This window comes from Chiroxiphia lanceolata, chromosome 25, assembly GCF_009829145.1.
Source record: "Chiroxiphia lanceolata isolate bChiLan1 chromosome 25, bChiLan1.pri, whole genome shotgun sequence".
Lineage (NCBI taxonomy): Eukaryota > Metazoa > Chordata > Aves > Passeriformes > Pipridae > Chiroxiphia > Chiroxiphia lanceolata.
Window position 1 is genome coordinate 2,880,333 of NC_045661.1, and position 15,249 is coordinate 2,895,581.

Here is a 15,249-nt window from a genome sequence, read left to right on the forward strand (position 1 = left end):
CAGTGCCAACCACCCTCTGGGGGAAGAACCTTTCCCTGAGATCCAACCCAACCCTCCCTGACACAGCTCCAGATGTTCCTTTGGGTCTGGTGCTGCCCTCTGTGAGGAAGCTACAGACCTCAGGCTCCTTTTGTCCCAGCTGAACAAACCAAGTGACCTCAGGGACTGTTGAGCAGAGCAGGGCTGCTCCCCCTGGGCGAGGACAAGCACACGCAGGCACGGCTGCCCCTGCCCCCCAAGGATGCTGGAACACCCCTTCCACACAGCAAGAGGCATTTCCTTAAAGCTGCCAAGCTCATTCCCATCTCCAAGGGAGCTCCTCTGGCAAATCTAAAGCAGGACCACAGCTGTGGCTCCAGCGTGGCTCACCCCCAGCTGTGCATTACAGCTGCAGTCCTTTAACCCACCAACCCCAAAAGGCGGCCACAAAAATTCATCATCAGCCTCGGACACCAGAAATTAGACACCTTTTTCTTTCCCTGTGCTGACACTTGACACCTGCTATCTGAGAAACCACAGCTGGCAGCTATTGAGCTTCGAGTACAACTGCTGTGAAATAGCTTATAAATTACCTTGCATCAAGAGAGGTGCTGGGAAAAGAGGACTTTATTCACCAGGCAGTCCCTGAGGACAGACTCAAGGCTGGTGACAACATGACACACTGGAGCACGGAGCAGAACAGACCCTTATTTTCCTGGTTGCCTTGAAGTATGACACAAAGGGAAAATTTAACACTTCTGAGGTTTCATGGCTGGCTCGTTCGAGTTTTGGGAAGGCTCAGGTTCAGCCAAACCTGTGTAAACAGGTCACTGGCTCTGGATAACGTTCAATCGTAAAAGTTTGTGGCCAGAAAGTTGTGAGTCTCTAATCCAGCCTCCTGCTGCAAGGACCAGCTGTTAAAACCATCATTCAAGTGATGTTTCTCTAAACTATCCTTAAGGACCCCCAGAAACAGAGCCCACAGCCCCTCCAGGCAATCTAGGTCAGCACGTTGCCTCAGAAAGTGCTTTTTCTAGTTTCTTACCAGAGTCCTGATGGACTGAGGCTCATCCACCTCTCCACTGGTGCACCTGAACAGCGTTTGATTATTCATGGACTTTATTCCCAACAAAACGGAATTTAATGGATGGTGACCCTAGGTGCAAGCAGATTAAACGATTAAATGATTTGCCCAAGGCTAGTCAAAAGGTCCCAGTGGCAAAGCAAGGAGTTTTATCTCCAGAGCCTCAGCCCAGCACTCCCTCCCCAGGTGACATCCAGCTGCAGTTTATTACAAGAGAATATTACAGTGCAGCACGAGGGAGGATCACAGAGCGGCCACCGAACTGGAGGAGAAAAATAAGCAGCAGCTTCTCCTGGCCTCACTCCAAGTGCACCACAGGCAAGTGAAGAACCCCAGCTTCAAATTAAATGGGTCCCCAGCCACTCCATTAAACAGAAATCCTGAAACAGAAATCCTTTGGCTGTGCCAGCCCCGTAGAGCGAGTGGTGTTCGTTATCCCCGACACTCCCTACGGCAGCCAGATGTATTTACACAGTAGCCACAGTGCTGTTACCTAAGTAAACCAGGAAATTGTACATTTGTTAAAATTAGGTTCTGAGATGCCGAATCCCCAACTGTGCAGCTGCAGATTTTGCTCAGCCAGCAGTGCTGAAATCCTTCAGAACACGCCACTGCCTCCAACCCTCGTGCGTGTTTGAGAGGAGTTCCCTGGTGATGGTCACCAGGATGGTGCTATCCCCCCTCACACTGGGAGGGCAGGGGTGGCACAGCACCAGAACAGGGCAGGAGTTGTCGGGGTAAGAAGTGGAGGAACACACACAGGGAGAGGTTCATCCCTGCTCTGAGCCCAGCACCAGCTCACTGCCCCACCCCAGATTCCAGCTGCCAGTCACAACCCTGGCATCCCCGCCACAAACACAGCAGGAATTATCATCCAGGTACCACCGTGGGATGGCAAAGATTTGGAAATGCAGAACACGACACAAAAGCCCTTAAATTAACAGGAAAACCGAAGCAGACAGGTTGATGCAGGAGAGAGGCCACACAGCACTGGAGAACCCTTCAGGGACCATTAACCAGCCCTTGTCAGGCCTGTCTTGGTGGAGGAGTGTGCTGGGAACTGCCCTCACCACCAGCTTCAGCAGCCACACAAAGGAAGCACCTTTACCTCTCGAAGCCTCTTCACTCAGGGCTGTTGCCCTTCTAAAGGCATCACTGGGGGGGCTTGATGCAGCTTTTGGCAATGTTTTGAGATGCCTGAACCGTGGGAAGTGTAAAGCAGCTTCCTCCCTGCCCAGCCTGCTTCACCAAGCACCAGTGACCATCCCAGCCAGAGCTCGTGGCCGCAGGGACAGCAGCTGCCTGCAGGCAGGATCCCACCTGGGCACAAGGACCAGGGGGCTACCAGTGCTGGCAGCCAGGTGCCCCCAGCCTCGTGTTCTGAGGTCCAGCCAAGGACCCCCAAAGCCTGGAGCCATCTCACCTCTGTCCCAGCATCAGCTGAACATCATCCCCTCTCCTGCAGCATTTGGACATCACTGTCTACTTGAGAAAGTGGCTCTTTCCCACTCATCTGCTCCCTGCTCCTCTGCCCTGCTTTTCAATTTCAGAGCTCTGGCAGTTCACTGATTAATTCAAGCCTGTTTAATAACCCTTCTGTTTAGATGAAACAAGCTGTCTTGTTTTCTTTATTTTTAACACTAACTCTTGTTTCTTTGCTAAGGATCTCTGTCATTGAGAAACTTCTCTCTCTCCAACCAAGCTGATAATAAGATGGAGAAAGCATCTGCTTACGTCCTCATCTGACATCAGCCAGAAGTTACGAGGCTAAAGAGGGGCTGCACACTTTGATGGATAAGACATCCTGAAAGCCTGGGCTTGTCTTGCAAAATCAGCAGCTCCACAAGTCCCTGGATAGCTCAGAGCAGAGCACAAACAGTGGGACGGCGGGGCCAGCTCTGGACAACACGGGTGGGAGAAAAGGAGTCACGGGAGCTGGAGCACCCAGACTCCTCACCAGGCTCATTCTGCACCCTGTGGGGGTGGGAAACTCGCCATAAAAAACAAAACAACTTGGAAGCTGTTGCTGCTGCAGGCTCTGTCCCACGCCGTGCCCCCGGCGTGGCAATCCATTGGCCATGGTCAGCACGGAGCTCGCAGCTGCTCCCACCACCAGCAACCCTCTGATGGACCCCACCTTCACTCTGTCACCTGCTCTCCCACGGCATCCTCATGCCAGAGGGTTCTGAGGCATCATGATCACTGCCTGTCTGAGCCTTCTCCCTCCCACCCCCGTCCCGTCCCACCAGGAGTCCAGGCACAGGGAGTAACGGACACACAGGGGCCCGACTCCCGATGGGAATGAGTTGGAGCCTCTCAGCTGTCTCCTGCCTCTTTGAATTTCAAAGCTGCACTTGTCTGGAGAGCAACTGAGTCATTTCCTTCCTATATCCAGCCTATCGGACTGGGTCCAGCAGTGCCCGGAAAACAATAAATCCTTCAAGGGCTTGGAAGGCCATATTTCACAGGAATGCAGCGAGCCTGGCTGCCTGGAGAGCTCCTCACACACCCTTTAATTCAACACTGTCTCACCCTGGCCCTGGTCCCTGAGCAGGGCAGTGATCTCCATCCCAGACACCCCCAAATCCCAAGGGCACTGCAGAGCCCGGGTGTGGGACAGCACTTGTGAGCCCCCCAGACCAAGAGCACCTCCTCACCCTGCCTGGATGCACCACTGAGGGGATGGGGGGGATAAGAACTGACAGGGAGATCTCCTTGGCTCCCTAAAACACACAGAGGATCTCAGAGGGAGAGAAGCTACAGCTGAATTTGCTGCAGGACTCCTTTGGCAAACCCAAAGAAAGCTGCAGCCCCAAAGGAGTTTGCTCTGAAATCCCACCACTGAGAACGAGTGCAGGGCATGAAAACACTTCCAGCTGGTTCAGTTTTTACAAGAGCCCCCTTTACAACCACAAACTGGGCTTCCAGATGCCCAAAACATTCCTATGAAGCTCATAAGGGTTGTAGGGACAAAGCCAAAACTCAACAATTTGAGCTACCTGTGGTCCCAAGAGCTGCAGAACTTCCACCAGAACAACACGGTTGAGGTGCTTGGCCAAAAAGCAGCTCCCAAATCTGAGTTTCCACGCAGCTCTGGGGAAAACTGGTGATCCTGGAAAATCCAAGATCACTTCAGTGCTGCTTCCATTGTCTTTTTAGATGCCAGAAGCAGAACCCAAGTGACTTACATTAAGATTCGTAAGACTGTTAACCAAAGGATCCCACATATATGAGAAAAAACCTAAATTACAAGGAAATTAATATGATATCCTCCTCAGCAACAAGATGGCTAAAGCAGATAATTTGCCCAAGTGTCATGTTTATAATGGGAATTTGCAGAGAATGAAACAGGAATTCTCAGGGATGAACAAATGAGGCAATATTTTGCTTTTTCTCATGTTAAAATTTGCGCTGTCTGTGATAAAAGCGCTGGGTGGGGGTTTTTTCAGATCTTGGGGGGAGAAGGAAATTAAGTCAAAATTGTTTGGTTTGCAGCTTTGCAGACTGAAAGGTGTCAGAGCAGGTGCAGGTAGGGAAGAGCTGCCCAAAGCCCTGTGCCAACAGGACTCACACCTTTATTATAAGTAAAATAAATCTCATCTCAGCAACAGGATTGACAGAGAGCCCATTTGGTGCAAGTCTGTGAGGAAGTGAATGGTTAAAAACCCAACACATATCGCTGAATTCACACTCAGGAGTCAAAAACTCCCCCTGCAAAGCCAGTCCAAGCCCACCCAACCCGTCACTCCTGAGGTTAAACCTCCCAGTGACTCAGCACCCTGGCTGAGTTTTTTTTTCCCAAACAAGTTATACAACATCCTTGGAAGTCCTCAAAAGAGCCTCTGCTTTTGTCTCTTTCTGGGAATTCGTTCTGAGCACTCCTCAGCTCAGCCCAAGACAAGCTGTGGCCACCTCGACTTCAGAGGATCCATTCGGTGGAACCGATGGACCCGACTCGCCCCTGTCACACAATTTATGCCTTGAAAAGCTGAGTTACACAAGCACTTGTACCAGCACCTTATTATATCCCAGAGGACAAGCAAAAGGGGCTCCTGCCTCTTTCTTTCAGTGAACTCTGGAGTGTTTGCCCGTGCTCCTTGGTTGCTATGAGATTTTAAAGACAGCCTAAACCTGTCACCACTGAACGGGCCTTGAATTCCTGCTCCAGGAGGCTCTTCAGTGGAGCCAAACACACCAGGGCAGTGATCAGAGCAGGGCTGCCACAATTAACTCCCTGAGAACTGCAGGGAAGACTTTCCAGCTAGGAGAGGAGAGCCTGCAGTGACCCTCTGGCTGCTGCAGCACCTCTCAGCCAAACAAAATACTGTGGATGTTTGTCCATCTGGCCCTTCCAGCTTCTCCAACACAATGGATGATGCCTCTGCAATGTTAGATTGGTTTGGAAATACAGAGGGGCAGACAGCAACAGTCAGAATTAATAGAAGGTTTAAGGCAAGCACAGAAGCATTTCTCACTCCAAGGTTAACTTGGAAAAGCTCTTACTGTCAATTTGTTTGCTCCAGATTTATCACACGATTCCAGAATGGTTTGGGTTGAAAGGGACCTTAAAGATCATCCACTTCCCATCCCCCTGCCATGGGCAGGGACACCTTCCACTAGCCCAGGTGGCTCCAAGCCCTGTCCAACCTGGCCTTGGACACTTCCAGGGATGGGACCTTTAAGGTCCCTTTCAACCCAAACCATGCTGGGATTCTGTGTTTTAGCTTTGGTGCAGATTTAAACCCCACAAGATGGCAAATTTTAAGCATAAAAATACTTGAGCCAGTTAGGAAGCCTCCAGGCACGCTCCCTTTTCCTCCCCACCTCTTTGCACTTCCATTAAAAATCAAAAGGAAATTCACAGGCTTTTTTCTGTTGTTGTTTAAATAACATTACAGGCTGTGACATAAACCAGCAAAGGCAGGAAATATGATCATGAGGGCAGTGCTCCATCCTCTGCTCCTGTCACTGTGACTTTTTGGGGACTTGGCAAATGAATGAGTAAAGGAGACAGCCGGCGTGTTTTATGGAGTTGAACTGTAACATCCCTGTTAAGCAGCCAACTTACCATTTCTCTGCTCTGACACCAATAAATCTACCCAGCCATGGGGAACAAAGCCCTTCACACCAACTGGCCGCATGTGAATCCCTCATATTTGGCTACCTGAGCAAGCACCCGGCCCGCTGGGATCTGCTGCTTTGGGAATACCCTCCCAGAAGCGGGACATGGCCCATTTCAGTAAGGTGACTTTGGAGGTTTTAACCCTGTTACCAGCACACACACAGTCACCACACCACTTCTGATGCCCAGAATCTCAGCTTCCCACTCTGAGGGGATAAACAGCCACTCTGGACTCCCAAGAAAACCTTGACGAGGCAAACCCTGAAAGCCCAGAAATCGAGAAGCGAATCGACAGAACTCAAAGCCTCACTCTTAAGTATAAATTCCAAAAACCTGGAGCACAAACTCACTTTTTGGTAGCTCATTCCCAGGTTAACCAACCAAAGCAGGAACACCCTTGCACACCTCCAGTGTGGACACCCCCTTTTCCTCCAGTACACGAGGGATCGCTCCGAGCTCTCACCCGCTGACACCAAACCGCTGCGGAGGAAGAACCACACATAAATCCCCCCGGGGAGGCATTTGTTCCCAGGCTCTCCTGAGCCTGGAAATAACCACGAGGAACTTCTTCCACGCTGAGTCAGGGTGTGACGGCGGCTCCAGGAGCGGCCGCGGTGGATCCGCTTCCTTCCCGGCGCGCGTCACGGGCGGCAGGGTTTGGCAGCCCAGCGCTGCCCCGCAGCTTTCCTGTTTTCCCCCGAGTGCTGTGAGGGCTTCCCAAGACACGGGACAGGGAAACGGGGGCTCTGGAGCCTGACACTGAGCTGCAGTTCTGCTGAGAGCCAGATGGGAGCTGAAAGCTAAATAAGCTGTTTCCTTTAACCTGCCCTGATATACACCAGGAATGGCCTCTCCACGGGCTATCGCTCCAACATCAACCACCCCTTCAGTAGGAAAATGGAACAAGAGTTGCCTGTGTATCCCAGGGGGCTTCCCCCCACACATCCCGGCACTAAGCCCTGAGTCAAGGCCAGGACAGGTGAGAGCCACTGGTGCAGCTCTTGGAGAGCCCTCCAGGTCACACAGAGGCGGATGCAGCTCTTCCTGCCTGTGCCCGCTCCTCCGAACAGTCTCCTGCTCACACGGATTCTCCCTGGTGTAAGTTCCCACAAAGGCTTCTGCCAGAGCAGCACCACCTAGAGCAGCATCTCCCTGTGTTCTCACCAGGGCTGGTGTGGCTGGGCTGTGAGCACGAGTGCAGTGTTACACGGCACTGGCACCCACTGGGAGAGCTCCCACTGCTCCCGACCGACCGCTGATCCAGCATCCACTTACCACGCTCGAGGCAGCCAGGAAGGAGCCTGCCCTTCCCGTGCCACTCCCAGCCCTGAGGTGCCGGGCTCCTGCTCCAGCACTGAGCCCCCAGCGTGCCCCCAGCCCAGCTCCAAGCCCCCTCCTCGGCGGCACAACCCCAGCTCAGCCGGCGGCTCCGGGAATGAGCCCTGAGCAGGAACAGCGGCGGCAGCGGGAGGAGACGAGGTGAGAGGTCACTGTAATATTTACTCAGACATCACCTTTCACTTTTATGGAGTGGGGAAACGGTGCCGGAGCAGGAAAAGGGCTGTGAGGGACGTTCCTGCCTGGGAAGCCGCTGGAACACCACGCTCGACACACAGTTGCTCTGGAGAGCCAGGGCCTGGCTGGGGCAGGATCCTCCACTGGACACTCAGACCCCAAAAACTGCACGGGGCTCTAGGCTCTTCCCCCCCCCCATCAGAGGGGCAGAGGGAATGGCTGGAGCGGGCAGGAGCTCTGAAGACCCTCTCCAGGTCTCCTGGGCTTCGGGAGATCCCCAGCCAGGCAGGAGCCCACGGCACAGAGGGGTCATCCCTGTGCACTGTGATTTTCAGGAGCTCACAGGAGACACGGGACATGGTGCAGAGGGTTGACATGGCATCAGCTGGAAAACAGAACTTCCACAGGGGACCTCTGTCTCTTCTCCTTCAGCAAGTGGTGAGATGGAACCGAGTGTGCCACTCACACAGAGCTCCCAGCCTGGACAGTGGCAGGGCTGGTCCCAGGGCAGGCTCAGGGTCCCCCTGCCAGTGCCAGGCAGGGAGGAGCAGCACTGGCTGCCACCCTGGCACAGGGGGCCCTGGCTGGCAGGGCTCTCCCGGGCTCACTATCACTCTGCCTTTGGAGATCATCTGGGCTTTTTTACAACGTGAGTCTGATGCCTTTTATCTCCTGCTCTGAACGTAATTTTAGCCCAGGCAAAGCAGGATTAAATTTTCATAATGCAGTACATTTATCTGGCTTTTCATTCCCCCCCATCGCCACCTCCCAGTTCGGTTTCACCCAAACAGAAGCTGCGATTACAGGGAGAAACATGAGATGGGCTCTCTCTGACAAGCAGGGGAGGGCACCTCTTTCCCAGCACCCTCTCCCTGGCAGCCCCTGCCAGGCAGCAGCCAGCACCCTGGTACCCAGCCTGGGGCTGAAGGCATCGCTCAGCCCCTCTGAGACACACAGATGGATCACAATTCCCACTCAGAACCACGCAGCAGATTAAGGTACATCGCCGACATATGTTGCACTCGTGTGTTTGGGAAACTTGTGCTTTCTTGATAAAGTCCTTCTAGAGCAGCCTCACCCCCACCCGAGCAGCTCCCAGCTTGGGTTCACACACAGTGGGCAGAGGAGCCACGAGCCACACGGACAAGGAGCAGGGAGAGGCAGCTACAGCCAGCCTGCCTTGGCCGGGAACGCCTGAAAAGCACCAAAATCCTCCTGTCCCCCCTCCAGTGCTGTGTTCAGCAAAGCTGCAGGTCAGAATTCCAGCCCCTGTATCCCGTCCTGCCGTCACCCGGGGGCTGCGGCTCAGCGCAGCTCTGCCAGTTGCTGGGTCTGCGTTCGTTTTTCAGTTGGATCCAGAGGATCCCCTCTAGTGGGATGAGGAGGAATTTCAAGCCCACATCCCACTCCCATATCCCCCCCAGCTGTCTCTGTGCCGGCTGTGGGGCTCGGGGTGGGCTGCCAGGGAGAGCCGGCTCACAAAGTACTCACCCCGTTTTCCAGAGCCATTCGGGGTGAAGCCAAAACCGGGCTGGAAAGGTGGACGCCGGGGTGGGAAGAACCGGAGGAGAGAGGAACACGACAGCAGACATCAAGGATAAATCCCCTTCACAGCAGCAGAGGGGACGACTTCCAACAGCAAAACTTGGGCAGTAACACGTCCCCTGGCCCACGTGTGTCACCAGCGAGCCTGGGCACTCCAAGCACACGAGGGCTGGAGGTGCAGTGGCCACCCTGTGACACAGCCAGCCCGAGGCACTCGCAGCCCATTTCCCTTCCTGGCACTAAAACCACCCAGTAAATACATATATTTTCGCTGCAGAGAAAGACTCTGAACACAAGCCCCGGGCGGCCGCCCCTGCCGCCCAAGGACAGCACGCTGCCCTCAATTCTGCTTTTGTTCCCACTTTGCCTTTCATCCCCGAGGCTCCCGCTGCACCACTTGTGCACACAAAGAGCTCGTGGCCTCCTCAGACCAAAATGCCTTCGAGTCTCACCCGGGCCAGCCGTGCCCGGGGAGGGAGGTGGGCACCCAACTGGCAGAGCTAAGGAGGTCAGCACGGGATGCTCCCGGTGATCCAGACACATCAGATCCAGCCACCAGCGTCCGCGGCTCAGCCCCAGGAAGAACTTGGAAGCACCTTTTCCCCCTTGGTTCCCCCTGCCCTCCCCTTTGCTGTTGTGGCGGTGGCCTCCCAGCCAAGCTGGTTAAGAGATTAACACTCTAAAAACCACATTTACTCTAATTAGCCATGAAATCTTTGTAACTAAGTGAAAAAATGTTTCCCTTGAGGGATTTTTTGTCCATTCATCACTGTTTGAACTGCAAGGGAGGGGGGGAGGAAGAGAAAAGAGGGGGGGACAAGAGAGAAAAACCCTCAGATCTAATGAATTAATAGCAGAACGCCCTGGGGGAGAACGGGCTCCTGCACAACACGGGCACCTCAAAGGGGGCTTTTCACAGCTCGCCGAGGGGACGCTGCTGAATTATTTCGAGTTAACAGACTGTAACACAACGCTCTGCTCCCGTACGAGCCGGGCAGCTTGGCCAGCACACTCCACTCCTCCCCTCCCTTCCCCTTCCACAGGGATGGACAGACGGACGCCGTGCCCGGCCAGCTGGGGGAAAACAGCGCTCTGCTGGCAGCACCACCAGTGCCCCCCAGTTCCTGTTTACCGGGAAAAACATTTCAGAGTTAGGTGGGAGGGGAGGCAGAGAATCTTGCCACAACTTAGGCCCATAAATATTTCATATCGCTGGAAGAAGAACGATTATATTCCTGCCAGCACTTTTCTTGTGTATTTTAAATGTGTCACCGCCTTCTACTTTCTCCCCCGTTTGTGTTTCTTGTAACAGGCCCATGAAATAAAGATTAGCTGAATAATCAAGAGTGTTTAGAAATGTGAAGGGGCCTGTCTCAGGAGCACTGCCTGCTCAGGTTCATCTTTTTCCCCCCCCCCCCTTCTTTTTTTTGTCTCCTTTTAAGGATGCCAAACGCAGATGGGGGAGCGCGGTTTTCACGCGCCCATAAGAGACGGGCGGGAGCGGAGCCCGAGTACACGGGGACGAGGAGAGAGGAGAGCACACGCTTCCCCGTCAAAAAATGACAGCCCCAACGCCATGTGGAACAGGGGGGCAACTCTCCCCCATTACATATTTATTGTTCAAGCTGCAGAGGGGCCAATTAAAGCAGCTCGATCGCCGCCGCGTTCAAACGGCCGCGGATGCGCTCAGCGAGGCGGGATGGGAGAGGCAGGTGTGCGCTTTCCTGCTGGATACGGCGCCGTCCGCTCCTCTGAGAGCCACAAATCCACCTCAGCTGAACCACGGTACCTCTGCTCCCACAGGAGAGCCTTGTGTTGGCACCCAAGAGCCGGCCCAGCTTCCCACCTTAAGCTTCTCACCGCGCGCCCCACGCAGTTTCTAAATATCAGCTTTTGCTTTCTTTCCTGGTTGAGCTCTTCACAGGAGCTGCCTACGACACTGAGACAGTCTGCACCTACATCTGCCCTAGCTTTTGGGCAACGGTTCCAAGACATGCTCTAGACTCCCACATTTAGCTGCAACAGGAGTTCCCAAAGTAAGTTCTGGAAAGCCTCGTAGCGGCGGTTAAATTGGAGATGCCGGGAAGATTCTGCAAATCACATGTTTCCCCGAGACACCACAGGGTCTGCACAGCAAACTGCTCCAAATGTCATTTCCATTTAGCTGCTTTGCGAGCCAATTTGTCACACACTAATGCAATTTGCTGAAGAGAGTTAAAGAGCACAGGGCAGGAGCACTCGTCCCTTCTCCAGGCTCCCGCACCAGCCTGGATCTGCATGTTCCTTTTTGCATCCAGCTGAAGTTCCCTTCTGCTGGTGAGCAGGGGAAGCTCAGGGTTAATGCAAAGAACAAGATAGAGCACGGTAAGAGCATGGGGAAAGCTGTTTCCATCATAGTGGTGGATTATGTGCAGATCTGATGCAGCATCTGTTACCTGTTTCCACCGCACAAACTCGGTATAAGCCAAAAGGAAACCCCACAATTAATTACATCAAACACCACCATAAAAACACGGAGGAGTAAATTGGGTTACTTCATCTTCCTGCAACAAGAGCTGTGGATATAGTCAGAAGAGTTGGGAGAGATGACTGGTTTGCTAGATAAGCCATTTCACAGCAGACATTGTATGTTCACTTTACTCACTGCTCGCACCAAGTTTCTCAAATCAAAGCTATTTTATCTGTTTCCTGCACCACCCCAAAATATCACATTTAAGCTTTGAGGGTCCTCAAAGTGACAGCAAATGGCAAAAGGACAGCAATAAAGACCAAAAAAGCCCACAACCCACTGAATTTTAAAGGATCTAACACCTCTGTGTTAAAGGTAAAAAGCCAAACATCTGCTCTGGCGATGGCACAGATTTCTTCTGAGGCATCTGTCTCTCAGCTGTAAAGTAGGTCATTTGATTTAACTTTGAGACACCGTTATCAATGAAGCCATCCAGGGCAGGAGAGGCAAGACCATGTCCCCAAGTCAGCTGAGATCTATTAAACACATTCCAGCCACCAGCGAAGCATCAAGTGCTCAGCACATAACAGGGGAACCCTGTCAGCTCTGGGTTTCACATCATGGCACTCTGCTAACTTCACATTCCCTCGCCTCCAAGCTTGTCACAGATGGACAGGGTTTTTCCCCCTCTATCACTTACTGTTCACCTCACTAAATATTCACCTATTGACTTTCTGATACCCCTCAGAACACAGATTAACTGAACATCACTCACTTCACCTCCAGGAACGTGCGAGTATTGGCCATAGCTTGAATGGAGACAAAGCCGGGAATGCCTGACCGTGCCAGGTTAAACGGAGGTCACAACCAGGGAGGACAAGTCACACAGAGCAGCCACAGCTGTCACCGACACCCATCCACGGCTCTGGGAATGGGGAGACTCGGACCATCACCCAGGAGTTGGGAATTCCCTCGAGGGCGCACAAGTGCATTCGCCATCCCTCCCCTCATCGCCTCCCCAAAAAAGGGTTTTGAGGGGATTTAGGAAAGTTTTAATGGGGATTTAATTCCTTTTCCCCCCCAAGATTCAGAAGTGTTTTTCAAAAAAGTCCCTCCTTTCCCACAGGAACTTTTTTATGGAGATGAGTTTATCGCGGTGCATTGGCCGCCCCAGACCGTGACTGAGCGGTACCAAACGGCCGCAGAATTAACGAGGAGATACATCGCCGTGTGTAACGCGTGTGCGCACGTAGAGCAGCCCGGGGAGGGAGCGGGAGGTGGATTCCCAGGAATGGGGAGGTCGGAGGGGTTCCTCCATCCCTTCCGCAGGCAGCGCCGGGTACCCCCCATCACCCCGGCGCATCTCCCCGGGCACCGCCGGGACCGGCGAGTGGTGCCTCCGAGCACCGCCAGGACCGGCGAGTGGTGCCTCCGAGCACCTCCAGGACCGGCGAGTGGTGCCTCCGAGCACCGCCAGGACCGGCGAGTGGTGCCTCCGAGCACCGCCAGGACCGGCGAGTGGTGCCTCCGAGCACCGCCAGGACCGGCGAGTGGTGCCTCCGAGCACCACCCCGCGCTCTGCAGCCCCCGGTGCCACCCGCCTCGGGCAGCACGGAGAGAGGACCAGCCCAGACCTCCTCCCCGCATCCTCCATCGGGGGATGCCCAGGGGAGAACCCCCCGCACCCCGGCGGCCAGCAGCCCCCCTCGCCATCCCCCGCCGCACTCACCAGCCCTCGCGGCTCCGGTGCCGCCCGCCTCCCGGGTGCCGGCTCCCGGCTCACGGCGGGGGGATCCGCGCAGCCCCCGGCACCATGGAAATGCGGGGCCGGGCGCTCCCCGCAGCCCCTCTCTCCGCCCTGCCCCCGGCGCGGCGCGGCTCGGCTCAGCCCCGCCGGCCTCTCATGCCTGCGCAGCCCTCGCCCGAGTGCGGCGGCGAGCCCCGGCTCGGCTCCGCTCCGCCCGCCCCGGCATCCGCCCGCCGCCGAGCCCGGGCGCGCTCCCCGCGCTCCCCGCCAGCCCCGCGCCCGGGCGCGCTCCCCGCCCGCCGCCGCCGCCGCCCCCGCGCCGCCCCCGCTCCCCGCGATTAACCCTTCCCCGGCCGCGGAGCTGCGAGCGGGGACCGGCATCGCCCCCCTCCTCTCCGCCTCACCTGCGCCTCCCCCTTTTCCCCGCCGAGGCGAGCGCAGCGGAACCCGCGGGATCGCTGAAACAAAGCCCCGAAAGCGACCCCGGCAGCGGGGCAGCCCCAGCGCCCGGGGCTGCGCGTCCCGGCACCGCCACAGCTGCCCCCGCACCTGCCCCCTCAGCTGTCCCACCTTGCGGGGCTGCGGCCCCTCCATCAGCGCCGGGAGGGAGGGGAGTGCGGGCTGCTGGGTTCTGTTCCCTCTGGGCACCCTTTACTCCCGGCTCTGGTGGGAAGAGCGACACCTGAGCCCTCCCTTCCTCAGTTTCCCCGTCTGTGAAAGGCTCTGACAGCTTGGTTTGCTGCCAAGGCCAGGGCACCTCCAGCAGAGCCAAAGCTGTGCCTGTGTCACACAACCACTGAAGCCACCGACCTTCAGACCTCCTGGCCTGCCAAAAGCTGTCAGATCCCAACCACAGTGGCCACGGCCAGCTGGGACAGGGCACCCTGTGACCACTCCCTGCTGGGAACCAGGGGAGCCCACCTTGGGGTGGTCAATTGGTTCACCATGGAGACCCCACCTGGGCTCTCCTGCTGGCTCAGCACGAGGAAAAATACCAGGAAGCTGGAGGGTACCCAAAGTGAGTCACATGTTGATGCATCTTCAACCACCCTGAGCCCCACTGGGTGCCTGCATCAGCCCTCAGGAGCTTGGGAACACCTGGAACCAGGGAGGCAAAGCCAGCCCCGGTGCCACACCACTCCAAAAACCCAGGAGCACCACGATCCAGCTGCCCCTGCCCCAGCAAGGAGTATCACAGGAGTGATTCTGAGGAGTGCAACTGGTGGAGGGAATCAATACCATGATGGATTGCTGTTTGCCATGTCTTGTCATCAAGAATTTTTTAACAATTTATCTACTGGAAGAGTTGTGAGAGAAAACGAGAGCCATCGTCCTGGGCCTCTTCCACAACAAACCTGAACAACAGAACAAACCCAATCTACTCTTACAGTTCCCCTCCTGCCTCTCTCACCTCCCCTGCTGTAGCACAGCCACTGAAGTGGCCTCACTGCATCTTCCCCAGGCTCAGCTCAGGGAGGGACACACCTGATGCTTGGTGCATGTCACAGCAGGACCCTGCAAGAGCAGGTTTTTTGGGGGAAAAAGACACAGTTGCTGTCAGTTTTGCTGTAGAGAGGAGCCCCTGGTGCAGGGGTCCAGCAGGGAATGCCTTTGCATCCCACTGTGCAGTCCCAGATCCTGCACCTCCCTCCCTCCTGGGAGGGCTGGGAACCAGATCCTGCAGTGCCCCATCTGGGAGGAAACGACAGGTTGGCTTGCCTGTGTGCCTCCCCATCCCCACCACGTTTACCATCCTTCAGGAAGGTTTTCCTTTCCAAAAGCACCTGTACAGCCACCAGTGGAGCTTG

At 55.3% G+C, this 15,249-nt stretch overlaps 1 protein-coding gene across 3 annotated transcripts in view; it reads right to left on the reverse strand.

Moving 5' to 3' along the window:
- Positions 1-14,042, reverse strand: part of PLXNA2 (plexin A2) — a 174,304-nt gene extending 160,262 nt beyond the window's left edge. Inside the window, exon 1 of one of the 3 annotated variants that reach the window (XM_032710524.1) lies at positions 14,012-14,042. The gene's annotated coding sequence lies outside the window, so the exon portion shown is untranslated. Of the gene's footprint in view, positions 1-6,535; positions 6,642-13,423; positions 13,652-14,011 lie in introns of those variants that run through there. The other 2 variants (XM_032710522.1, XM_032710523.1) reach the window with 2 other exon arrangements.
- Positions 14,043-15,249: the final 1,207 nt, after the last annotated feature.